The following is a 7,959-nucleotide window of genomic DNA, read 5'->3' on the forward strand; positions in this document are numbered from 1 at the left end:
CCTATCCCTCTGAGGCAAAAATGCAACAAAAACATGATGAAAAGAGAGTGGCAGTGTCAATCGCCCAGATCGGCAGAGAAGTCCTCACGTCAACAATACCATGGTGGCCGTCGGAATATCTGAAGGATCAGAATGGAAGAAGAGGGACCATATTCAACCAATTAATAATAAGAAATGAAAAAGTTGAAACATGGACTCTTAGTTTAATATTTTTGGCGAATATTTGGAATCTTGATTTTAGGAAGAATGAGGTCATAAGCAGCCGTCGGAGTACCTGGAGGATCAGAATAGAAGAAGAGGGACCATATTCAACCAATTAAGTATAGGCAATGCAAAAGTTGTAACATGGACTCTTCGTTTAATATTTTGGGCGAGTATTTGGGATCTTGATTTTAAGAGGTTAACACATTTCCTAGCCAATGAGATAATAACAAAACAAATATCGGTTTAAATATCTGTCGGAAATGGGAAGGCAGTATAGTATTGAAATAAATAGAAGCACTCTAATGACGCTCAGTTGTACAAATTTGCTAAACAACCTAGAGGTGAAACTAAGAAATGGTATAGTGACTAAGGCTAGGGATAATGTTTACCACAGATTATACGCAAATTTAGACTTAGAGCAAGGTAAGCAATATATAAACAAAAATATAAATATTTAGAGCAAGACATTACTATTTAGAGCGAGGGGAGAACTCTTGCAACTGAACAGCCAGCCTTAAAGGAGCGATTTGAATTTTAGTTGCTCAATGTGCAATCTCAATGTTCCAGAGGACACTGTGCACTTTTTGAGTAAATATGCAGTGCTGGACGAGTTCAGGAAAATATATTTAGGGAAAGCACAACTGGATACAACCAAGGTAGTAAATATCCTTAATGGCGGAATTGATTGGGTTCATACAATAAAATTTCTCGCACGAGCTTTGGAATATAGAAGATATATGATTGCAAATTTAAAAAAAATTAAGTATATAAATTAATTTGGTAATTTAACAGCAACTCGACAAACGGTCACTGCCATTGTCATTCATGCTTTTAAATATATATCTTGTAAAAAAACAATTTATTTATTGTACAAAATAGCATATTATTCATTCATTTAGTACCGACACATATTGGGTTTTTAGTTTTCTTTTGTGTAAATTGAGAGTAGATAGTAGTGTTTATTAGCATGCCTGTATAGAGAGAAAGCACCAATGATAGAATGACTATTAACTACCCTTATAGACCCAAAATTAGATTAGTTAGATATAGATAAGACGAGTAAAATGTGATAAAAGAATATAGTACTACAACAGTACTACTACAATAGTACTCAACCACCCTAATTGAGGGAAAAGTATGCAAATAGGAATTGAAGAAGAAGTTTTAAAATTGATTGCATTGGGTGATGAAATTCCGAGCTGTTGAAAACCCTGGATTCTAACATCGAAGGATGGACGAATAAGACCGAGCAATGCCACCGGTCTGACAAAACCCAAGGTAACTAATTATCACCTAGTGCATCAAGGAGTAATAAGTTCGATTCTATCTGTGTATGTTTGTAGAACATAAGTGTGCAAAATGGAGATGATAAAAATTAGTAGTAGATAAGAATATCTCCAACAATTTTAACCAATGCAAGTAATTTGTGTGATTGATATACCTGCTAAAAGGTGGTAAACATTTGCAGTTGAACAGATTTTAATTAGTGATATTTATATAGAGTAAAGTATTGAATTTTATGACCAACACAAACTAGCACATGTTAACAACAACAATACTGACATAGTCAGCATTAAAATACTTGTAAAGTATATAATTTAACAAAAAATATGAAATATGGAAATACAATAGAATAATCACAACTAAAACTTACCTAACAGTTATTGATCTTGCAAATTAATTTTAATTTGTCCTTATATAAAACAAAGTGGTCAATACGTCTGACTATGATACGTCCAACAAAGATAAATTAACTCCTAGTAATACATGTACATTTTAAAATAAATACAATGAAATGTATAGATATGCAGAAGATTTTATATTAAAATTTAAAAAGTTTTAGTGTAATGAATTTGTCAAAATACATTGAAAGAACAAACACAATAAAAGAACAAATAATAAACAACTATTTAAAAACGCAAAAACGAATAATAGTCCTTGATAGTTTCAATGCAAATAATTCAAATAAAGTTAAAAATTTACAAAGTAAGAGGATAAACCTATATTAAAATTACAATGTAGTAAGCGAAAAAGATATTTTTTTCTTGGTTATTTTTTTAATTTTAAAGAAACTGGTTTTATATAACTTTCACGTTTTGATGGCCGCGTTTACTGCGAGCTAATTTGTGGTTGCTCTAATACGATATAGCTTTCCAATCTTTCTCTCAAGTCCGAAAGCGATGACAATTTTTGTTTTTACTTTCTTAAGGTGTGCCAAAGATATCGCAAATATTAGCACAGAAGATTCGCCTGTAATAAAAAAATAATTTGTGCTTTCCTGAAAATACTCAAGATCTTAATAGTATAATAGATTTATTTTGCTCACCACGAAACGATAAGAATACAAGTATGTACATTACACGTTACCATAGCATGATGATGTTTAAACAATTTTTACCAAATGAACACCCGTTTTCAAAAATACAGGAAAATGCCGTCAGAATAAACTCAAACACGCTAATTTTAGCAATCCAGTAAACAAAAAGAACGTATGCATCACTCGACAAAATGCCAGATTTGGTTAACACACACATAAACACATTTGCTTGGAAATAAAACACACGACTTACTCCGCCATCCCTACGGTCAATAACGGTATTAAACCAAATGGAAAGCAGAATCGATTATATTTATTAAAATTTTAAATATCATAGGTTATACCTACCAATGACCAATAAAATATTACATGTAAAAGTAAATAATTAAATTAATGAAAATTTATTTAATTGGCATAGTTTTAATAAAAGTTATATGAAAAGAAGGCAGTGAAGGCTTGTTGGATGTCAAATGGCCACTTCAAGGGTATTATTTATAAAGTGAGTACCTTCTGGTTAAACAAGAAAAAAATGAGCAAATGATATTTTTTAAATTTTTGGGTAATTATTTGTTGAACAACGTCAATAAATTCAGAATCCTTGAGGGAAAATAATCCACATGTTCCCAGACAACTTAATTTTAATTGTGAAAAAAATCTTAAAAATATTTTAAAACTGTTTGTCCCTTCAATGCCCTCCAGTTTGAATGGAATTATTAATGGGAATTTTCCAACTTTTAATTGTTATAAAGAAACAATGCGTTTAGTGGCGTTTTATCTGTCAAATTATTATCATTACATTAGATTAATTTCAAATGATAAAGATTTGATATTGTTAATAAACTAGACGAAAAGTTAACATGTAGTTTGAAAGTTAGGACGCTTAATTAATTCATTAACGCTAATTTTTTTATTATAATTATGTACTGTCCTTTTTTTCACGGTAAATTGACTATAAAATTATACGAAAAACAATTTCAGGTATTAACTAATTATATAATCAAACGTAAAGAATCTTAATTATCACCGAAAATTATTTTTTGAATGAAATTACACCAAGTTTCATAAAAAATATTTTCAAATAATGAACCGTAAAGTATTGGTGTTTAAGTATTTATTAGCCCTACTAAGGTATTTAAGTTACGAATTATATTGAAACTTCAAATCACCAGTAAGGACATTTATAAATATAATTCCAATAAAATAAAAATGATGAAATGGTTTAAACTAATTTTCTTCATTTTAATTTGAACATAAGTTAATAAAAGGTGGGTAAAAAATAAATTGTTGGATACATTTGTGACATCGTTACTTTGAAATTAAGGCCGCATTAGGTCCTTTCCCCTGGCATTAGCTTGATGGTTGATTTTTTGTCTCCAATTCTGACTTTAAAAAGGATCACCGTCATCACTATATTTTTACATATCTAAACGAATATTTCATTACTTTTTTTTTATAGTATTATCTTACAGTCGTTGCAGTTTTCATTAAACTTATTATATTTTAAATTTAATGCGTAGCCATTAAAGCAAAAAGATGTAGTACCAAGGTATATTTCATTAATCTTTTTTGAAAACATGAACAGTTGAAAGTACTCAATAAGGGCTCGTTAAATTGCAAAAACGGCCGTAATCGATATCAAATTATAGCGAATTATTATGAACTACTGACGACTTATTTGTTTAATTGTTTATTTTCAAAACTCAGGGCAGACACTTTGTATAAAGTTGTATAACAGCCCCAGCTGAAGCAACTTCATAGTAAGTATGCATTTGGCCTTTAGTTGATAAGCATGCGTCGTATTTCTATAATACTTTCAATATTTCCGATTTTATATTGTCATCTTTTTGGTAAAGGCGTTCTTTTGTATTTCGTACGTCCCACGGCCGATTTACGTGAATAGAACGCCCTCTACCTTGAAAGATTGTGTGTTAACTTAGATCAGTCCTTTCTCGCTATGCGTCGCTTGTCTTTAAATTTCTTTTCATTCCTTTAAACGTTGTGACAATCCTTTAACTACTACTACCTTTATGCCATTTTATTTTGTAAATAGCAATTAAATTATTCTGATAAATTTTAATATAAAAGTGTACATAAAAATCTCCCAGTTTATTACGATTCATATACAGTTTCCAGTCACGTCATTATTTCAAGAGGTTACTATACATGTCCAATTTGACGAAAAATTCCCTATTCTTCATATCCTGATTCTCACTCAATTTTATTCCATATTTTTCGACTTTTCTGGAAACTTCTACCCTTCATATTTTTATAATCATAACATTTTCATAAAGTTCCCCGTATTTCATAAAATTTTAATCTAACTGTAAATTTGTTTACAATATGAAAATCCAATAATTTATATCTCTTTTACTGTAACCTTAAAAAATACAGAACTACTCAAAAGATAAACTTTTATGAGCTTTTCTAAGTCCTTTCTAAAATTTAAATAAAATTTTCTTGGTACTGTAAATAACGAGAGATGTGGCATATTCAGAAAGGTTCCCTTTAATAATTAATAAAAAATAAATGTTCCTAAATTCTCAAAGATTTGTTTTCACCAATGTAAAATTAACGTTTCTTTGATATATTTTTATATTTCGTTTCAGAAAAGTTAAAAAATATTATCATTAAGAGTTATTTATTGAAAAACAAAGAATTAATAAATAAATGAACAAAAAAGAGCTATTTGGTAAAAAATTTAACCTAATAAACGAAAAAAACACGCATTCTGTAAAAGTATACATTTTTGAACAAGTAATTGAATTTTTTAGCGCTTTTTGTTTTATCTTCTGTTAAGATTTTGAGATACGGTAGACTGTAATAATGAAACTACAGTAAAGTTGTTAAAAGTAGAACCTGAAAAGTTAAATATCTCGAATACGAACAAGCTTTACTTTTTAGTTCATATTGCGATCTAGGATAATCTCTTGAAGTATTGACGTCTGTTCACGGTTCATTTTCTAAAAGTCGTAATTTTAAAGGAATTTCACATAGAAGGGAGTGTCTGTACCAAGATCACCGATTTTGAATAAACTTCGTAATAGGCCAAACAATTTAAACACGTGCCCGACCGTTCATGCCATGGTCCCTAGGAGCCGAGAAAATACAATTTTAAGGAATAAGTTTTAAAAAATATGATTTCTCACTTTGTTGTGCATGTATTTTAAGGTTATAATATATCATTTTATTCGGTTTTTGTACGTAAGATAAGAAAGTAATAGCGAGCATATAATTAAATAGATAGTGTTACAGTTTGCTAGTGTGATGACTGGCCCTTAAAATGGCTTTCGCTTTAATTCGGCTGAAAAGAAAAGAACATTGGAGAGACAGCTCAACGTTTGGTAGAAAAATAGTGGTAGCCAGTGTTCGTTACTGAAAGGATTCAGAATAAGATTGTTATAAATATTTTTATTTTTATACTAACTTAACAACCATTAAACAAAAGGGGGAGAGTTTTTAGATTAGATAAGTTAAAAGAAAAATATTTCCATACCTTCCTTGGCCACCTCTTTTAGGGAATGGAAATCGTTAAATACCGTAAGAACCCTTAATTTTGCAAACCATAGAAACTAATTTAGTGGCCGTGGTATGGGGTCTCCCTTAGGTACGGCGGGGAGTTGGATGAGAAAAAGAAATCAATCTAAGATTTCCCAACTTAGGGACTTAATTAACCAAAATTCAAATAGCTTATATAAATTAAAATTGGATTTTCCTATTTTTATTACGGATAATAAACTTCCTACCATACAATTTAATCTCATTATGTTCAATCAAGCCGAACTATTTGTAATTATACATTTTTAATATCAAATATATTTATAAAAAATCAATGATATTGTCATAAAGTGGATCACAAAATTTAAAAATATCGAAAAAACAAGTACGTACCCATGAATAAGAATTTTTATGGCAATAAGAAAATCTGTGGGCTGGATTAACGGGAGAAAATTTATTTTAGCCGAGCCGACCTCCAGAGGACAACTCCGAACTCACAACATCTTTGGACTTTTTTTTTCTTTTCTTTAACGAGGGTTCGCAACAGCCGAGGTTATATTAACCCTCGGGGTGCCGATGTTAAAAAAAAACAAAAATTTGGAAGTAGTCGGGTTCGAATGCAGGGCCGCTGGATTCGAACACGGGACCTTTACCTTAGAGAGATGATCGGCGTGTCAATGCCTAAACTGGTGCGGCCAACGATGCCCTCTTGGATTTTGTTAAAAGTGACCTTCATCATAACAACTGGAAAGTTGAAAAATTAATCTTTTTTAGTCTATTGAATAACAAACATATATTTTATGAATTGGTGATGAATGTCATTTATAAGTGAGATAAATAAGTGTAGAATCAACAAAAACATCTAAAACGTTTCATTATATATCTTTGATTTTAATTTATTCGAAGTCAAAGTTGGCGCGAATGAATGTACATTGTTTATATAGTTCTATTATATATGTAGTGTATTCTTTTGATCAGTGTTGTAGTTTCAAAATTGCACAATTTTTTTGTGAATTTTGCTAAAAAACGAAACCAAAAATTATTTTGCTTATCCCTAAAAGTTGTACTCATTTTTTAGGAAAAGGGAGTATTAATCTTGTTTTTTGCTAAAAAAAATTAAACACTTTTTGCTACGTCCCACGGTCACCAATGTCATCAATGTCTACGAAAATAGCTACCTGCGAAATATAATTTTGACCAAGTGATCATCGACGTTGGTTAATATACATACATTTTTTTTAGTTGCTAACATTTTGACGTTTCTTAAATTTAACTGAATTATTTGAACCTGTTTCAGTCGTGTTACAAATCCTTGCAACATGTACTTTTAATGGAGAAGTCCGAAAGACACCGTTTGTTAACAAGTGTATCAGGGTTTTGCCTGTTCGTAGAATTAACCCCTCGTTTAGTTTCACGACTAGGAATCGAACTCGACCTTGATCCCCAAACTGAATCTGATACCTGTTGCATGTAAAGTTTTACAACCGTTTAAATGCCTTAACTCTAGCTTCTTTTCATGATGGTCTATCTCATTATTGATTATTTAAATCACATCATTTTACATAACGTGTTTGGGAATATGGTACAAGCTCACATACATATATGTACAGAATGAACGTTATTATATAGCCCCAAGAATCACCTACTTTTGTATTGACAGTGTGTCCGACCCTAAATATGCAGTTTTTTGTTGTTAATCATACCCGCATTCATTCTTAAATAATCTTTCATATTTGCATATCATACCCTCAAGTAGGATGGTAGGGTACTCAATATTCCTCTTTAAACATACTGCACAGGGTGAGTAATTTTTTGGAGCACCATATGGACAAAACGTTAGTCGCGGTCAAATTTCATTCACGAGTGCTACGACCTAAAAATAGAGGTGAGTCAGATTTTGACATATCGTTGAAAAAAATGCTTTGATTTTTATATGCTACTTT

Source organism: Cimex lectularius, unplaced genomic scaffold (assembly GCF_000648675.2).
Source record: "Cimex lectularius strain Harlan isolate CLEC.00 unplaced genomic scaffold, Clec_2.1 scaffold404, whole genome shotgun sequence".
Taxonomy (NCBI): Eukaryota; Metazoa; Arthropoda; class Insecta; order Hemiptera; family Cimicidae; genus Cimex; species Cimex lectularius.